At 36.0% G+C, this 11,230-nt stretch overlaps 1 protein-coding gene across 1 annotated transcript in view; it reads right to left on the reverse strand.

Moving 5' to 3' along the window:
- The window catches only part of SHB (SH2 domain containing adaptor protein B), a 353,413-nt gene that overhangs the window by 239,388 nt on the left and 102,795 nt on the right, over positions 1-11,230 (reverse strand). The window lies entirely within an intron of this gene.

Raw genomic sequence — 11,230 nt, forward strand, 5'->3', positions numbered from 1 at the left:
AAGTTGAAATCCAAAGGTTGGGCCTGAAGGCATCTTAGTAGAGTGCCAAAAAAATTAAAATAAAATAAAAAATTAAATAAAACAAGAGAGTCCCCCAAAATACATTTCCTGTAATTTCTAAAGCATTCTTTCCTTACTAGACCACAGAAAACTCTTCCCTGAACATAAGTATTGTACAATAATCTTTTATCTTTTCCCCCTTCCAATCTAGAACACAATTTTCTCTTGGGTTAGCAGAAAGCAATTTAGTGAGATCATTGTATCTTGCAATGATTCTTATATGAGGTATATACTTGAAGTTGCTAGCAAAGAACTAGAAACTGGGTGCCTGTTAAAAACTGAGAGGTAGCTCAAAGTAGTATTATTAGGATTAGGGAAAATTAGTATGCAATAAGAAATGATATTGGACTTCAGAGAAACATGGGAAGATATGTATGAACTGACACAGTAAAATAAGAGAAATCCAAAGAACTCAAAGAACCATTCATACTCTTGCTCCCAATCCCAACAGATGATAAAACAAGAACCACAGGTCTGTGGACCAGTTGTCATGCTCCTATTTTAAGATGGGCTTGGTATTTAAATCTTGGCTCTCCTACTTCCTGTGTGAACTCAGGAAAATTATTTAATACGTCTGGACTTCAGATTTTCCTCCTCTTAAACTTAGGGAGTTGGTCTAAATAACTTTTGGGGTGTCCCCAGCCCTAAAGTTATGAGCCAAAGATGTAACCAAAGAGAAAACAGGAATGGATCAGATGACAGATAATGAAACTTCTCCCCATTCTCACCAGACAGGTGAGACTGGAGCAGAAAGTTTTATAGTTTCATTCTTTGTACTCCTATCTCCAGTGCCTGAAATATAATAGTGTTGGTTGATTGATTAAAAATACTGGCAGTTGATTCAAACATTGCCAGACTTAGTTACTATATAAAGTGTGTTTGCTTAACTTTTTTCCTTTGTTCAAAATGGAGGGGGGTAGAGAGTTTATTTCCACAGATGACAGATTTTAAAACAAAAGACATCAATAAAATAATTTAATGATAATAATAATATGAAATTACTCATGTCCCAGATTTACAAATTGTCTTGCTTTTCCATATTCTCTTCTTTTTGGGTGTTGGTGGGGGTGGTAGAGGTGGAAGGGGTTAAGTGATTTGCCCAAGTAGTAAGTATTGAGTGTCTGAGTCTAGATTTGGATTCAGGTCCTCCTAGCTCCAGGGCTGTTACTCTATCCACTGGATCACCTAGTTGCCCTTGCTTTTCTGTATTCTCAAGAGCATATTTGAGCATATTAATCTATCTATCTATCTATCTATCTACTTACAGTCACTAAAGTTGAAGTCCTTATTTTCAGAATAAGACCATTGCAGTCTTTAAACTGGAGGGTGCCACCTCTCAACAACACAGCTTTAAGCATCATATTTATCAAGAAGCATCCAAAGGAAAAAGAAACAAACCTTTTTCAACTCTGGCTCTATCAGCCTTACCTCCCTCAGAACCCTTTCTATCTTTGAAGGAAAATGACAAGGGCCAAATTATAAAGCAATGGGAAAACAACAGTTTCTTCAGATCCCAAGGACCGATGCCAACCACGACCACATCAGAAAGGCCTGCCAAGATTCCACTGGAACAGGAAAAGCTCATGCAGATAGAAAGTTGACTGTCAGTGTTCCCCTTTGCTATTTAAAGAGCAGTCTTCTCTGTGTGGATTAGAGTCCAGGTTTTCAATCTCATCTTCCTTGTAATATAATCTCTAGTTAAACAGAATAGGAAACTAGTATGCTTACCCTTACCCTGAAAGCCATGTGATTCACATCTGGAGCTTAAAGATTAGATTAAGATCTAGAAAAGTTCATTCTCTATCTCATTAGAGAATGATGAGTTCCCCCACCCCACTTAGTTGAAAGAGAAAATGTTTTAACCCTTCAGTTATAGGGTATTGAAAAAGAATGTTTAAAAGCTGACATCCTCTTGACCTACATTCAATTCAATAAGCATTTGTCCAGTGCTTATGCTGTCTAGAAAAAGAGGCAGTATGGTTTAGGGGAGAGAAGGAAGGTCTTATAGATCAGAAGAGTTAGGTTGGAATCTGACCTTTTTGACAGATACTAGCTATGAACCTTGGCAAGCCATTTATTGCCTCAGGATCCCAGATGATTCTCCAAAGAATGAATGAAATTCATGAAAAATCATTTATTAAGAGGCTACTATGTACAAAGACTACAAATTATAGGGGAGTGGACAATCTGTACTAATGGAAGGATTTTCCAAAGTGGGAGTTTTCCAGACTATCTGTGTCAGAGGGAGGCAAATGTGGAAGTCAATGTGTACACAAAGAAAAACACTTCCTGTCCTAGTAGTGTTTGCCTTCTTGGGAGGGAGGAGGGGAATATAATACAAAACAGGTAATATAATTTAAGGTGAGAATACAAAGGAGAAAGGAAGGAAGGGAAGGGGAGAGGGGAAAAGGATAGAAAGAGAGGTAAAGAGGGAGATGGAAAGAGAAAAGGAGAAGAGAGGGAGAGAGGAAGAGAGAAGAGAAGAGAAAAAGGAGAGGAGGAAGAGGGAAAAGAGAGCAAAGGGGGGAGAGGGAGAGAGGTGGGGAGGGGAGAGAGGGAGAGAGAGAGAGAGAGAGAGAGAGAGAGACAGAGAGAGAGACAGAGACACTGAGAGATCAACAACTTGGGAGATAAGGAAAGTTCCCCCCCCACACCCCCCGGCAGCAGGTGGCACCTAAGTTAAGCCCTGAAGGTAGTTGGGGCACTTACAAAAGGACAAGGGTAAAGGTGGTGGTGGAGGTGGTGGGGGAACTGGACCCTTTGTTTTCCTTAACCACTGAACTGAATGGCTTGTTATTGCAGCTTTCCCAGAGAACTCCCTGACAAAGGCCACAGGTTGTCTGTCAGTAATGTATGCGAGAGCTGTAATCAGCAGTCCTGTCAGAGGGCGTCAGCGCTGGGTGCGCTTCACAAAGACAACAATGTGCATCAGGCGGCAGTAATTTCTCCCCAGAACGAAGAGCAGGTTTGTGTGTAAAAGCCCCAGAGCTAAAGCCCGATCCATTTGCTTTCCTGATGCAGCCTTGTCAAGAACTGATGGATAGCATCTTGGGCTCCCTGCTGTGCTTCGATTCCAGATGCTGACACTGTAATAGTCTCTTTTCTTTAAAATAACAGCACTAAAGTGACATGAAACAGAAAAGGAGTCTAATGTGGATAATGTCTTTTATTTGATATTTCTACTTTGCCATTTGCAGAAAACATTAGGGGGAAAATTATACACATGAACTGCTGTCAAACAGGATAATATCAGATGCTGATTTGGTTAAATACAATGGTAACATCTTTCAGAGTTCAAGAGAGCATAAGGCAGAATGGATAAAATAATGGACTTTATAAGATTTGACTTCCTTTCTCTTGCCTCGAGCAAATTTCACACACAGAGCTGTGTCTTCAAATCAACATGCATCTATTACATGCCTACTGTATACATCAAACCTTGTGATGAGGATACAAAGAAAGAAAGCAAAAAATCCCTTCCCTCAAAAGCTCACAGTCTAATTGGGGCAATAACATGCAAACAACTGAGTATAAACAAGAAATTTGTGAGATAGACAGACTGCAGATAATGTCAAGGGGAAGGAACTTAGGTTAATAAAGATGGTAAAGGCTTCTTGTCAAAGGGGGTAGACTTTAGCTTACAATTTTTTCTTGTTTTGTTTTTTTGCAAGGTAATGGGGTTAAGTGACCTGTCCAAGGTCAGTTAGATAATTATTAAATGTCTGAGGCCGGATTTGACCTCAGGTCCTCCTAACTCCAGGTCAGTACTCTATCACTTATGCCACCTAACTTTAGCTTATTCTTGAAGAAATCGGGGGAGCCAGGAAATGGAGATGAAGAGGGAGAATGCAGAAAGAGGACAAGTACTTTTTAAAGGGAGAAAAGTATCATTTATCAGAACAGTGTTAGGAAGTCAGAGGGGAAAATTTTGGTTATGTTCATTCAAAACCAATATATCTACCAAAATATGAAGCGCTGCATAATTTGAAAATAATGGGGCTTGTGAGTATAAATTTAAGCCTTTGTTCACTTTTTCCCCCCTTTACAAGAAACCCAGGGAGCAGGCTATATAACATGTTCTGCTGTGTCTTCTAATTAGAATCTTTTCTACAGATCAGAGCTGTCATAGACCCTCTACTGCCTGGAGTCTTTATTTTACTTTAAATAAGAATTTACAAATTCTCAGCCTTTATAAAGCAGCTGGACTTCATTGACTCATGGTTTCACTTACACCTGCTGACATTTGCAAATCTTTTCATTTAAAAAAAGTTTCTTTTTTTTATATAAGTTAAAGAGTTCCTAAAACATATTTAAATGAGTTTGTTTCTGAACTTTTTTTTTTATTTAGGTTTTTGCAAGGCAAACGGGGTTAAGTGGCTTGCCCAAGGCCACACAGCTAGGTAATTATTAAGTGTCTGAGACCGGATTTGAACCTAGGCACTCCTGACTCCAGGGCTGGTGCTTTATCCACTATGCCACCTAGCCACCCATTTCTGAACTTTTAACTGTGACAATATGGTTAGAAATGATCTTAAAATCTTACCAGATACTAATAAATTTGATTTTTATCTGCCTTTTTAAATAGCTTCCTGACGTTAGGTTTAAAATGTAATCAGTAGTTTGAAAAGCTTAGTAAAAGTTAACTTGCATAAGCTTCCTACTTATGCAAGTACCATTTCCAAGTTGTTGCAAATACCAATAAATTACAAGTGCAAATAGTTTTGTTTATGATGATATTACATGAGGCTGATAAGAGGCTATGGATTCTTTTTTTCTTAAAGATAATTATATTATTGCCTCATGATGTTAGCTTAAATTCCCAATTCAATCAAGCAACTTGACCAATAGAAAGCTAGGAATTCTCTTTTCTCCGCTTTTTAAGCAAATGAAAGGTATCAGTGATGAAATGCATGTAATCCCTATTACCAGTGTTGAGGAATTGAACTGTCTCTAGTCAAGTTTTGAACTGCATTGGACAAAAAAACCATTGGGTAATGGAAATAGGTTTGGCATCAATATGGTGAAGGCCACTAGATTGTCTAAGGAGGGACAAGAAAAATGGAACAAATCAAAGCTTTTGTGCCTATCAGTAGCAGAATTGGGCTGGTGGGTGGGCTGTACTTCTAAAGTCTCAAAAAACAAATTCTCTGCTCAAAAACCAAAACCAAAAATAAGAGGCTCTAAAAGTTTACCTTTCCAAAGAAAACTAGGTGGACTAGTTTTACTAACACAGACACAAATAAAAAATTTCCTGCTGGGAAGATGGGACATTCTAATCAAATGCCATTTCTATTTTAAAGGGAACAGACATTCATTAAGATTATCTCTTTACAATCTGATTTGGATTAAGAATATCTGCCTCTTTGCTTCTCTAAAAATGGCAATTCAATTCTTTGTATCTCTGAAGTGTTTATCAATGTCCACTTTTCACTACTTATTAAGTCTGACTGGCTAAGTATGATCATAGTTCAGATGAGTAGGAGATGGAGCCAAATATATATATAGTGGGAGAACTAGAATTTATGGGTGTGAAAGTATTGTGGATAGGGAGAAAGCTTCTTAAGGCAGAAAAAAGAAAATGGAAAGATAAAGACAAGTATATTTAGGGTTCATTTTATTTTTTTTTAAGGGACAGTCCCTTTTTAAGGAATGGAGTAATCAGTCACCAAAATGGTGTGACATTAAGAAAACAAGGAAGGTTCATCAACCCATTTATATCTTCAACCTACCTGATACAATGTTTTCAATACTAAGACTAGGGATTCATTTCTCCAGATTAAGCTTTGCCTAATTCCCCTTTACTAATACCTTAATGTAAAAGAGTTTATTAGATTTGGTTTTCTAGTTGAAAGAAAAGCATTAAATAAGGGTTCAACAGGGATGCTAAAAGAATTTTTTAGCATAAGTGAAACTACAACATAAGACAGACCCTAGGAGGAATACTATAATGCTGGAGATGCAACTGAAGCAAGTAAATACAAATACAAACATAAATACAGGCCTCTTAGGTGGCGCAGTGGATAGAGTCCAGGACCTGGAAGACTCATCTTTTCTGAGTCCAAATTGGCCAAAGATACTAGCTGAGGACAAGTCACTTAACCATTTTAATCTGCCTCATCTGTAAAAAATAAGCTGGAAAAGGAAATGGTAAACCATTTCAGTTATCTTTGCCAAGGAAATTCCAAATAGGGTTGCAAATACTTGGACGGTATTGAAAAATGACTGAACATCAACAAAAACCAACAAATACAACATAAATGCTCTCCATGAATATGAAACATCTTCTGCTTACTTTAAATAAATATCAACTTGTAACTTTATTATAAAGGAAATGACTATATTCACTTATTCAAGACACATTTGCTTGACACCTACTATAATTAAAGTCAAAGAAACTCAGAATTTATGGGAATTTAATGGCCACAGGCCATCATTCAGACCACTGCTGAAGCATGAATTCCTTCTACTAGAGTATCCTTGACAAGTTGTAGTTCAACCTCTACAAAAACATATCCAATGACGGAAAACTCCTACTCCAAATGCTGTACTAGATGATGAATTGCAAGTCAATTATATCAGGGAGTATCTTTCAGAATAAAATTTCAAACATGGAAATGCCCTCAAGAGTTCTTTATATGCTTATTGTTTTTTACTGCTGTTTATTGTTCATTATAAACATAGAATACTAAGTTCATTCACACAACAAGCATTTATTCAATGGATTCTATACTCATAAAAATAAAAAACTGGCAAGTTGGAAGGAACCTTAGAGGTCATCTAGTGGCTGCTATAGGTATCATAACTGACTAAATATTAAGAGGCATTTTTATGGATTTTTTTAGTCACTGAACTGGATCCATAAGATCAGGTGCCAGGAAATTAAACATACTTCAAAGTTGAAAAGATAGCTTCCTCAATAACTTCTTTATAGTCCAAAAATCTAGGGTGTCATCTCTCAAATGTTCATTACTTTCATATAGCAATGCTAATTCTATTATATTACTCTGCATTGTTCCAGTGATTTTTCAGCTCACTTCTGAGTGTGAAGCAAGAATTGTATTACTTCATTTTCCTTCATGTCATTCTGCATTCTTTTTAACTTCTCAGCTCAGAAAATCTGGATAACCCAATAGGTCCCCCCCATCTCTAAAATCTAAGACACTAATGTAAATGGCATCATCCTGTGTAACTCTGTGAACCTTATCCAAGATTGTGCAATGTGGGGATCATAGAGATATAAGGAAGTCATACTTGTGAACTAGGAGGGCCTCACAAGAGAATATAGGGTTTGGATATTGGAATTTGCTGGTTCCCTGTTATATTCTTAGTGGAGATGTTTATCATGGTCCCACAATATCACTCTGTCAGATTTCCAAATATATCTTAGCCCTGGCTTCACAGAAAAGCTTTCCATTTTGTAATCATCCTACGTTGGCAAGAATTAATTGGGCTGTGAGGTGGAGTCTTCGCCCACAAAGTTCTCCAGTTGTAGAATGGAGGGGACTTTTGTAGAAATTATGATCTCCTGATAAAGAGGAAATGATGAGAAGATAAGGAGCCCAAAACTTATAAAAAGCTACCTTGCAGGTTCATACATGTTTAAATGACTGTGCCTACATGGCTGGCAACTAAACTGTCCAGAAGAAATAGCTGCATTCTGGACTTCCAAGTTTTATGCTGTTGCTGCTGCTACTACAAAATAAATTGAATGGAGTAAAAACTTGGGAATCTATTTTAGTGCTGAGCCCAACTATCGGCTATTCAGTTTACCTACTAATATTTTTTAAAGTAAATAGAAATAGAGAATTATAGGATCCTTGCCTTCTGACTTAATTGGTACACTGCCATATATAATTGATTTATATGGTCATTTAAATACAGATATTTATTAAATTAACACCCCATGCTAAAAATACAGTAGAATAATGTCTGACTAGACATATCAAAAAGCTTTTTGTCCAAGTCTTTAAGTTAATGAAATTATTTTTGCCTTGTAATCTTGAAATTCCAAAGCAAAAAAGATCTTAAATTTTTAACAACTTTTCTAATTAAAAAAACTTTATCTCTCCCTTCTCACTGGAAAAAAGGAAAAGAACTCTTTTTAACAATTACACAAGAGTCATATTCCCATACTGACCATGTCTAAACAATACATGTCTCATCAACTTTCTCCCAGGAGATGGGTAGCATGCTTTACTGGTGGTCTGCTAGAATCATGGTGTGTCAATATGTTCATCAGAGTTCTTAAATCTTTGAAAGCTCTTATCTTTTCAATAGTGCTGTTATAGTGTAATTGAAACTGAAGGACAAAAAAACATGTTCTCTTGGTTCTGCTCACTTCCCTCTGTATTAGTTCCTCAAAGTCTTTCCAAGTTTTTCTGAAATCATCCATTTCATCATTTCTTATACCACAAGAGTATTGCATTTTATCCACATACCCATAATTTTTTTAGGCATTACCCCTCAGATAGACATCATTGTGGTTTCTTTTTCTTTGCTGCTATATTTTTGTATAGCTTTGCCCTTTTTTTTCTTAAACTTTTTGAAGTACTGGTTTAGTAGTAGCATTGCTGGGTCAAAGAGTACAGAACAAAAATCTTTACAGATTTTTTTGTCATCGTGCCTCAGTTGCCATCTCATCCTGGAAAATCTCTCTGCCATCAGTGTGTTCTTTCTAGTTTTTTTTTTTTTTGTATAGGGGCCTAAGTCCTCTGTTATGCTAGGCCCTTTTCTCCTATTACTGTGTTTATTGCAGGGTGATGACATTTTTGACCATAGTGACTTTTTTTTTTTAGGTTTTTGCAAGGGTTAAGTGGCTTGCCCAAGGTCACACAGATAGGTAATTATTAAGTGTCTGAGAAAGGATTTGAACTCATTCTAGGGCTGGTGCTCTATCCACTGCACCACCTAGCCGCCCCTCATAGTGACTTTTCAAGACCATACACTAAGCTATAAAAAAACTGGGATCTGTGCTCATTGGTGTACCCACTGAAAAAATGATAGATCATTAGAATACTGAAAAAAAGTTGGTTCTAGGGAGCCTTTCAACAGAGATAGCTTAATAACTAAGAAACTTTACTCGAAGAATCTGCAGATGAATATTGGATTCCATTTTAACCCATGTGAATTTCATTCTAGTTCTTATGAGTTTCAGAAAAAGAATTCTAAAAGTTCACATGCTCTGACAGAATGTTTTAAAATTTGTCAGATCACTATGTAGATACACAAAACATTTGAACCTCACAAAACCTTTGTGAGCTATGTATTACAGGTATTGCTTATTTGTTTTTTTTTAAACTGATAAAGAAACTGACTCTTAGCAAATCTTAGCCCTGCATTAGTTGTCTTCAAATATTTCATTCTGTATCAGGCGTCTCTCATGTAGTGGGTAGCATGTTTTATTAAAACCAAAACCAAAACAAAAAAATGAGCAAAGAAAAGTTGATTAAAATATTATTGTAGCACAACTGAATCACATGTCATAAAATGGGCAAATAATATAAGTAAAGAAACTAAATGAGAATATGCAGTGCTAAGAAAAAAATACAAAAGGAGATCAAGAACGAGGTAGAAAATTAAAGGAAAAAATTAAGAGAACTAATAAATAAAATGGCCACATGGAGAATACAATAGAAAACTTCAAAAAAAAAGCAGCACAGAAACAGCAAATAGTAAACTTAGTCCAGTGGAAAACTAATTTCACACAATGTAGGCCAGCTGGAAATACAGGCTCAAAAAACCAAATCATTCAATTATCCATGTTACTGGAAAATAAAGAAACTCAACTGATTGACCTGGAGGATAGATCATGACACAACAACCTCAGGAATTAATGACATCTCAGGGAATTTAGGGAAAAGAAGAATCTGGATGCCACATTAAATACAAGAAAACTTCTCAGAATTAGTAAAAAAAAATTGGTGAAATACAGATAGTAAATTTTTTCTTTCTCTTCCTCCTTTGTATAGCTTCATGCACAAAACAAATGCACACATAAAGAGAGAGAGAGACAGAGAGAGAGAGAGAGAGAGAGCCCATGAGGAAGAGTCCAAAAGGTAACTATAACTTATACATTACATAGTTAAACCTGAAAGTTACAAATATAAAGGGAAAAACTTGCAAAAACTTTGAGAAAAAATAAATTAGAAATTTTCTGTGAGAATCCAATCAGGATCACTGCAGATTTTTATAAGGAAAACAAGAAAGAATAGCAGAAATTGGTATACAACAATTACCAAATTAAGACTCACAAATTTAGGATTATCAAAAACAAAAGATCAAAACAAAAGATCTCAATCTTTCCTTTGGCAGTGTGGTAAAGCCTTTGCTAGAATAATTTTTAAATGAATGTTGAATTACAAAGGAAACAGATCCTATTGAAATAATTCTAATAAATTTTTTAAGTTCTTAGACTCCAGGTTAACAACCCCTGATCTAGAAAAAGAATGCTTTATGAAGATAGATATTTTTAAACATAAACACACTTGGAAAAATTTACAGAGAAACATTTCTATTTCACAGACATCCTCCTACAACAAACATGTCTCTCAGTCAAAAAGATAAGAATTTAAAATAACCAAGTTAAAATAGTCGCTAACAATGTGAGAATTTTCATGTATTGTATTATCCAAATCATTAAAGATAATCATTGGAAGGGTGGTTCAGAGAAGGGAGTAGGAGAGAATAGATTAGGAAGAAACAAGACAGTGGGTGAAAAGACTGAAAGGTACAAGATAGTCCCCAAGAAAAGTTTTTTCATCTTTGGAAAAGGTAAAGTAACCCACATACTTATATAAGGTTCAGAAGCCTCTCCTATAGTGGCTATAGTAATTACTTTAATACCTTTAAGAGGCAAACTGAATATTTTAGGATTTTTCATTGGAACTTAAAAAGTTTTTGAGAAATAGGAAAAAAAAGAGAATTAATAGACATGATTTAAGAGAAACTATTGAGAAGACAAAGAAAAAGAGATTAAAAAAACTTCCTTCTTGGGAAAACTATCTCAAACTGTTATTTAATGGAAAAACATTATAAGGATAATTTTATTAAGAGTCAGTTTGTAGAGAAACTTACATGATAGCTTGAGAAGGGTCCAAGTTGCCTTTCCTACATGGCTTAGAAGCGGGGGGGGGGGGGGGGGGGGATGGTTAAAAATGAGGGCGATGTCTCA

The sequence above is a fragment of the Macrotis lagotis genome, chromosome X (assembly GCF_037893015.1).
Source record: "Macrotis lagotis isolate mMagLag1 chromosome X, bilby.v1.9.chrom.fasta, whole genome shotgun sequence".
NCBI lineage: Eukaryota > Metazoa > Chordata > Mammalia > Peramelemorphia > Peramelidae > Macrotis > Macrotis lagotis.